Source organism: Apostichopus japonicus, chromosome 3 (genome assembly GCF_037975245.1).
Source record: "Apostichopus japonicus isolate 1M-3 chromosome 3, ASM3797524v1, whole genome shotgun sequence".
Classification (NCBI taxonomy): Eukaryota; Metazoa; Echinodermata; class Holothuroidea; order Aspidochirotida; family Stichopodidae; genus Apostichopus; species Apostichopus japonicus.
The window spans coordinates 9625822-9634643 of NC_092563.1; positions in this window are offsets into that span (position 1 = coordinate 9625822).

The window sequence follows — 8822 nt, forward strand, 5'->3', positions numbered from 1 at the left end:
GCAATCTGACATGTGTTTCCATTTTCCAAGAAAAGTTATGTGTCTTCTAATATTTTCTTATATTTTGTTAAAGCTGGAAATCTTGACTTTAATTTAATATAAAGAACAATTGTCAGGATGATATCATATGAAAATCTATGGACATGTCACTACTAGTGATGTTGGCATGTCTCTATGAGCAGTGATACAACAATAATGTTACGTGTTCTAAAGTATTTAAATTAGTAAGAGTGGGTCTATGCTTTTTATTGTCACTAAACTAGCTTATAATGTTACACAAAGGAATGTTGAAGTTAAACCTTGTTCTCTTCAATTTCCTTTTTGTTGATGTATTTATCACTATTTTGTTGTCGAATTTCGTTGAAGTTTGGTAAGTCATTATAGATTAACGAAACATCGAAACAAGCACTCAATCTTTCTTTGAGGTGCGTCTTCTTCTAACACAGGGTTTCCTTAACTTTATCCACCACGAACCCCATGTGAATGGCAGAGAGGTCCACGAACCCCAACTTTTCGAGACACGATCTGAGTCATTATTTTACTATATTACACATAACAGTGCTTCATAAAAGATCAAGTTCATAGTGTAATAATGTAATAATGTAATGAAAATGCAGGGTACGGTACTATGCTATGGCAACATATGCGTATTTGGAACGCGAAAAGAGTTTGTCGATAGGTACGACTTTTGTACATTACTAAATTATATGATATATAAGAGTTTAGGTCACAAAAAGTACTTTCAGAAACGTCTTATGAACCCACTGGGATAGAATCACGATACCCTCGTGGGGTCATGCACCCCAGTTAGGGAATCCCTGGTCTAACAGAACAAACATACTGACTTCAAATTTGACTGCGAATTCTCTGAAATTACCATAAACGTCATTCAATTTGTAATACCTTATATGAGATATGCACTTGTATTTCTTCATTATAAATGGTATTCAGTATTGCACTGGTTTGAACAACATATATTTGTCCTCTTTATTAAACATGGTAATATACGGCCATTGACATTTGGCGTGTCATGGAATTAGAGCCGCGGAGCCAGTGCGATTATATACATTCCAACATGCATACTACTCATGACTGGAGAATATGTGTAATAAGGAATCGACAAGTGTTTGGTGGGACGGTGGGCACAAGAGAAAAAGAAACGAAGGGAGGAATAAAGGAAAAGGGGTGGAGGAAGGGGAAAGTAGTAGGAGTGGAAAACTCTAAATATGGAACATTTTACTTTCTCTTCAGAAATTACATGATGCAAATCATATGATGCATATCTGGCATTAACAGTTCTTATTAACTTTCCGTGACCTAAGATAATTTTAAAAATATTTGTTGTGACAAAACATACTTCTAAATTTGCAGCATTAAGGGACGGTCACACTACAGCGATATCGGATTGGAAACTAATCCGTTTTAAAGTAACTCCTTTATATCAATCGGATCGGGGAACAGGTCACACTACAGCGATGTTTAAACGGAGTGCATATTCTAGGTAGCAACCTGTATGCGCGCGTACGTCTGAACTTTAATGCAACTCGGTTAAGTGAGAAACATGGCAGACCACGAAATGGACGAAAATATGCTCCTCTATCAATTATCAAGGAGGAACCGTGAGAGATGTCCCCGATTAATAAATAATAAATGAAAAGCACGAGGAGCTCGGCGAGTACCACACTCTGGTAAGAGAACTTTCTAGTCATGAAAACAAGTTCTACAATTACTTTAGAATGAACGAGAACCAGTTTAACCACATTTACTGGCCATACGGGCATTTGAGCAATGCCCGGTGGGCCGATGGCACGGTGGGCCGGTGCGCTGTAGAGCCTGGTAAAAATTACAACCCGTTTTCACAGTAGTTAATAGAATACAGACGGGCTGTGTATAAATATATTTTTAACTGTGGGAATCAGCTCATGAAATCACCATGTTAGTTAGTCTGTTAGTTCGTAACTAATGAACGTGCTTTTAGCAACCCGTCCGTGTTAAATAGATTTTATTTAGGGTTTTTTTCAAATTTTTTTCAAGCATGTTGCCACAAAATGTTTGAAAAACTAAATAAAATCCAGTCTTAAACATATATTTTTGTCTATATTTCTGTATGTCTTTATCTTTCCTCAGTTTGATCAAAGTGTTGTTCTGGAAAATTATTTTTGGGTCATTTTTAAAAGATTATTGTAACCTACAAAATTGAGAAATATAGCACCATTTTGCATCTTAACTTCCAAAAACTTTCAATGGGGAGGTGGAAACCCCACCCCTTAGACCCCTCCCCCATGACGGCGATCACTATGTAAGTAGCATATCAATGAATAATGGCCTGGTCTAGGTGGAAAATGCCCGGGCCGGTTTTAAGACCCAGTCCGCCCCTGCTAGTACAAGATGACCTCAAAAGACATGTGACGCAACTCAGAAAACCAATTTCTGTCGTCAAAGATTGACGATTGGTCTCATGTAAGCAAGCGTTGATATTGCAGTGTTGAAGTCTACTTATAAACGACAAAACTTGCCGTTTTGAAAACTATCTTCGCCGTAGCGTAATCTTTTCAAGCGACATCAGGGAAGGAAGTTGTCCAAGTAAACAAAAAGGGGGAGGGCATGCAGGAAATGTGTAGAATGTTTGAAACTGACATTGGGGCGGTGCCAGAGGGCGTCAAGTAAAGGCTAGGACCGCCAGGGATAGACCTCATCTGGCTGAAATACATCAATTAAACAGTTGGCTATCGACTATTGAACACATGTAATCTTCGTTTAAATCACTGGCCTCATATTTCATGTTCCTTGATTAGTCAAATGAAACCTGATAATTTGTTGAGACTAATTCTTAAATGAAAAAATTGATATACTTACAAGAATACGACAAAGTTTCATATCAAGTTCATTCGCTTTATTTTCATTCTCTTCATGACTTTTCACTTGTTTTCAACTTTTACACCATGTTTGCATTGACTTTGCATTTCAAAATCACAAATTATCAAAGGGTGGATCTCATACATTTAAATTGCAATTGAAATGTGCAAAATGTCATGCTTTGGTATTAAAATAAAAAAGCCCACATTAATCAATGTGGCACTGTCTAATTTTCTGGCCTCTTAGAGAAAGGTGCAAAAGGATACATTGTTGTTGACCATGTGCCTTTCTAAGACATCCTAAAATTAACATTTGACATTTGGTAAAAGAAATAGTACAACACTCCCTACAACCAGCCAGAATTACTGAATTTCAACTAGAAATCAAATTACTTAATGATTCCCTGCATTATGGAAAGTAACATTCACCTCTCATATGTAGTTTGGAACGTGTTACTGCTGTTGACCAACTAGGGTATTCCCTGGGTAATCAGACTTACTCAGCCTAGAAGTCTTCTCTCCTTTGATAAAGAGCTCTATACTTATTCTCATGGTAATAACAATGGAAAACTTTAAGGCTGATAAGAGCAAAATTTCTTTAACAGTAATACAGGACAGTACAAATTCCTCTCAGTTAAAATAGTGACAACTCTGACACACGTCTCAAAATTCCTAAGAGACCTTGATGGAGTACTGAAGTTAACCTTTAACCTCTGATCAGCCACAGGCTACTGACAGAATTAACCACAAACCAATAATTTCAAATTTGTACTGTAATTATGGCAGAATTTGTGTTTCCTTCAAGAATGTCTAAACAATATGATGAACCGATCAATTAAAAGATGATGGCATTTTTATAGTTCCTCTTGAACCCAGAACTAAAATAATCCTGTGCAACAGAACTTCTCTTGAGAACACGCATGTGAAGAGTGCCAGAAGACTAAAACTGCCAGAATTGACACAATTTTGCACAACATGTAGACCTTCTTCCATTCATGCTCTTAAACATGAAAGCTACAAAAACCAGACCCTGGTTGATAACATATCAAAAAGGATGTTCTCCTACTGCAGTTTGGCACTTTTCCTGAAGGAGAACATTCCTACAGATTGATATAGACTCTATAGGAGAATGCCATCCTAAGAGCACTGCTGTCTGTAAAGGAAACTAACTATGGGATGCCAAAAGGGAGAGTATGGGTTCTTAAATACAATGAATTTGCACTCCACTACATAAATTTGCCAATCATTTCGGGACTGACATATTTAATAGAATTATAAAAATACAAAATGGCAGAAATGGAATAAATAAAATCAGCATTATAAGAAAGATGATATCGATCGGCTTCTTCACATTCATCTGCTGAAATTGTTGATACAATTCATTGAATTGACTGTATTATGATCTTATTCAAGGCTCTGAGGGTTGATCAAACATTTTTATTTCTGCTCTATGATATATCTGATGAATTTCAAATTTAATTTCTGATTGAAGGTGCATAGGGAAATTACGCACTGTGCATGCCATTGATTTGAAGAAGTGATCGATGTCATCTTCCTTAGTTAGAAGTTGCCTTTTCTCTTTAAAATATTCGAGGATGATAGAATCTGTCTCTAGATTCTGCTCCTTCCTATTTTCTACGGAAAACTTCACAGTCCGCACAGATGACACAAACAAATGAGACTGTAAATGCTCAGGAGAGTGCAGTCAGTTTGCAAGACATGCAAATGAAAGGTTGTCATGCTAGCCATGGGGCTATAAATACAAGAGAGAAGTTCCAACATTATTTTAATTCAGAAGCTGGTTTTGTACCATGGCAGAGGTCATTATGCTTTGGCAAAGTTTCAAATACAAGTACTGTCAGTTGAAATTGTGTTATTTTAACTGTCATATACCACCATTTACAAACTTAACTTTATCCTTTTTGTTGGTATTTAGCCTAACAAGGAAGGGACTTTTGGTTTTCTTCTCTGTTTGGGTATGAATGTTTTTTTTTTCTCTCTAGGGTGACACTACTGTAGATAACAATTCTGTCAATAGATACTAAACTGATTAAACATTTTGGATGCTTAACAGTTTTTTCCTCTGTCCTGCTCAAAGAATAACACTGCAGATTGATTATTCTTAATATCAATTTATGATTGCCAAGTTGGCAGTAAATACTAAGGCCATCTTTCTGTTCGTATTCACTTTCTTTCAATCATGGCTTTACTTAGTGTTATGCTCACTGTTCAAGAAAGTCGACTAAGTAAAGCCATTTGTAATAATATGCGGAAATTTGCAAACTAAGCATAGACGTCCCCGCTTTATGCATACTGCTCGCCTAGCCTGTTGCAATTGGCTGCACATGATCAAAATCTTACCTAACATTGAATAACAAAAAGAGCTAGCCCTATAGGCTATATGATAGACTCAGTATTACTATGTACAAGTATTTAGGCCATCTAGAGGGTAAACCTAACCCTTCTAAAATACTAGATCTCCTAACACAACTTCGTTCGACCAACCACTGGGTAATAAACTAAACATTCCCTCACTAGGCCTTACTTCTACACTATCTCCGCCACTACTAATACTACATATACTCCAAACGGCGTAACGTTCCGTAGATTCCCTAGTCTTAGCGAAAGTATAATATACAGTTGAAACATGTATTGAGTGCCACTTCCACGAAAAGCAACAAACTGCACTTCGAGTTTGACTCGGCTAGTCCTAGGCTGAGTAACTTGGAAAACAAGTTTTCACGAATCCCTTAATAAAAAAAAATGACTTTGCCTACCATAACCACAAGTGTGTTTTACCGGGAGATACTGGTTTACATTGGAAGTGTAGTTTCTTTGTTTCAAACTTAGGTGTTTGGAATTCGAGAAGCATATAGCGATCGCAATACAATACAATAAAGCCTATATTCCTAGGCATTGGCTTGACAGAAGATCAAACTACACTAATATGCACAATATGCCAGTTCATTTTGTGGGTTTCTCATATCACGAAAACCATGTTCTTACGACTCATGCCGACGTTTCTCCCAATTGAGTCCCATATGTCTCTCTTCCTGGTAGAATCCTTAAAATTCTTATCGGTTTGTCGTATAGTGAGGGATTCAACCTCACAAATTCAACCAATTTCTCATTTTCCTCGTCCGCCATAATGATTGGTAGCTAGTTAGGGCGCTTACAAAATTGTGACGTCAATATAAACAAATGCGCTGATTGGACAAAACTGCGCAAATCGGATAGTCGTCCGATAAAAATCGCTCTGCTGACCGATCATAAACTATAAGAAAATCCGGACCGATATCGTTGTAGTGTGACCGTCCTAATAGGAAACCCACTCTTCCGACTTTTTTCTGTAAAATTCGGAATTGGATTCCGATCCGATATCGCTGTAGTGTGACCGGCCCTTAACTCCTTTCTATCGTAGTACCTTTTTTCGTAATTCCACCAATTAAACGACATCGATTAAAGCGTGTGTTGACAATACGCACCATGGATCTAACAATGTAGATATGTAAAGGAATATAAACGAGTGGTTTAAGATAAATAGTCGTATTGAATGTGTAAGTGATAATTTGTCCAACTTCAGCGGTGAAATTTCGGTAAACCAGTAGATATTTTGTAGACCACTATAAACCACTGTTATCAGTCCAGGATGTAATTCTGACATTCATATATTAAAGTGACTGGGTTGTACAAACTAATACATATAGACCATTAGGTCAATTCCTCGGATGCAACGCAAAATGTCATTATGGGAATACCTGTATGTAATGATAACATCAATGCGTCTGATCAACTATATAGATATGATACAGAGGTCACAAGCATGAAACGCTCAACTATGCAAAATCCATACATATCCATACATATAAACTGTCGGTGGTCCATAATGGTTCGGATAAACGGACTTTGTTTGCAGATTGGTTTATCGTGGACATAACCTATAACCACAACGTGATGTTAGGGGAACTTCCATCACCTAATCCCACCCACCCCCCCCCCCCCTCGAACATGAACCCCCACCCCCGCCCACGGCTGTCCGAAAGAATCATAACGAGGTTTAACAGGATTACATCAACAACAAAAAAAAAGAAATTGTTAATTAAAAAAAAAACGAATTTGAGCGAACATTATGTTGCTGTAGTTTAATTGAAATTCCACTAAGAAGGTAAACCACGCCATTTGGGGATGCTAGACTATACCTGATGAAAATTCGTAATATGGGCATACTGTGTACCTAATCACTAACACTTACCTATATTCTGAATGTATTGACCTATATCTAGTTTTGCATAGCTCCAATAACCAGAGGTTCAACCATGGAGCTATGTTTATAGCTCCATGGTTCAACTAACACATGCTCTTGTTTCAGAACATTATAGGCTCTTTTGTTTGATACATTGTTAATAATTCAACATTTCGCCGTATTGCCTGGAAAATCAAGATTAAAGACTGCTCTTGTTGCTCTATATAATAACTGATCCAAATCAAAGATTAATTTAGAATATTAGAAATAAAATATATATTAAGATATTAGAATTTTACTACTCTCAATGTAGAACCAAGATTTATTTCTCGAAATCAGCCAAAGTTAATTTCATTATAACATGGCTACCCGTACAACTGAGTACAATAATGTTAATAAACTGACTATAAGTTTGAGATTACCAATGAACATCAGTCTGTAATGTTTGTCAATACTTACATATAAGAGCACACTGAATAAGCGAGTGGGGAATATCAACATACAATTACAAAAGAGTCACAGCGGTTTGCGACCAGCATCTGGTAAGGTCGGACGCCGTCGAGGCGGGGATAAGGGTACTTCGCTATAGGTCATTGGCTCGTATGACTCCCAAAACCAAGATAAATTTAAAGAATGTATGGAGACAAAGAGTATGCCAGTCATGTCTCATATCGTTCAATACTTTATTTAAAATAATCACACTTGTAAGGTTAACAAGTCTGGGTGATCACCAAAAGAAACATGCAACTTAATGTGGATTATTTTGTCATCTAACATAACTGATAGTACTTAAAGCTGAAGTATGTGCATGAAATTGATTTCGATTGTTTCTGCTGTTTTTCTCAGAATTAAGTATAAACAATTTTGAAATGTTAGACTAAAGCTTCGATGGGCACTCGATACTGATATGACAGGGTATAGCTGCGAACGTTTTTTTTTTTTTAAGTAGGAACAAATTTAAGTCTGTTTCACAAACTTCTCAATCCAAACGGAAAATAAGTTGTAAATAGTGAAGGATTTTGCAGAGAACTTGTATAACTTATATCCGTCGTTGTATAGTTAGAAAATGAATACATATAAATAAGAACCTTATTCTGGTTGAATAACAACAGTATGAAAAGGGAAGTTGCTTCTCCTCCCCAACCCCCCCCCCCTCCCTCTCTCCCTTCCCTTCTAAAACGTATAGTCGTGTCTAAGGCAACAAAAAAAGGTTTGTGATTGTAACCCAGAGATGTATCCGTACACTCAATCAGAATGAAAATGCAAATCGATAGTGCAACCCTGAGGTCCAGTTCAGTAGTTCCAAGATGGTCAGATTTCGGGCCAATGTTCTAAGATCGAATAACAACTCTCAATTCCTTTGGAAAATCATTATTATAAACAGTTTATAAAGCCATCACTCAACAATTTAAGTTATGTGATAAAAACAGAGTAAAAATCGTTTTCTACCTTTTTACCCGTATCGCCACAATGTTACACTGGACAGTGTCCATTGTAAGCAGTAAATGCATTAACTTTCCAACTAATACATCCGCGTATTACTTTATATTACTTTATATATACGCGTTATATTATTAGCCAATCATAAGGCTTAAATATATCCGCGTATTTATTCGAATATAAACACGTATTAATTCGAATACATATGATGATTAATTCGAATACATATAAGGATTAATTCCAATATATACACGCATTTAATTCCAATATATACATGTAATAAT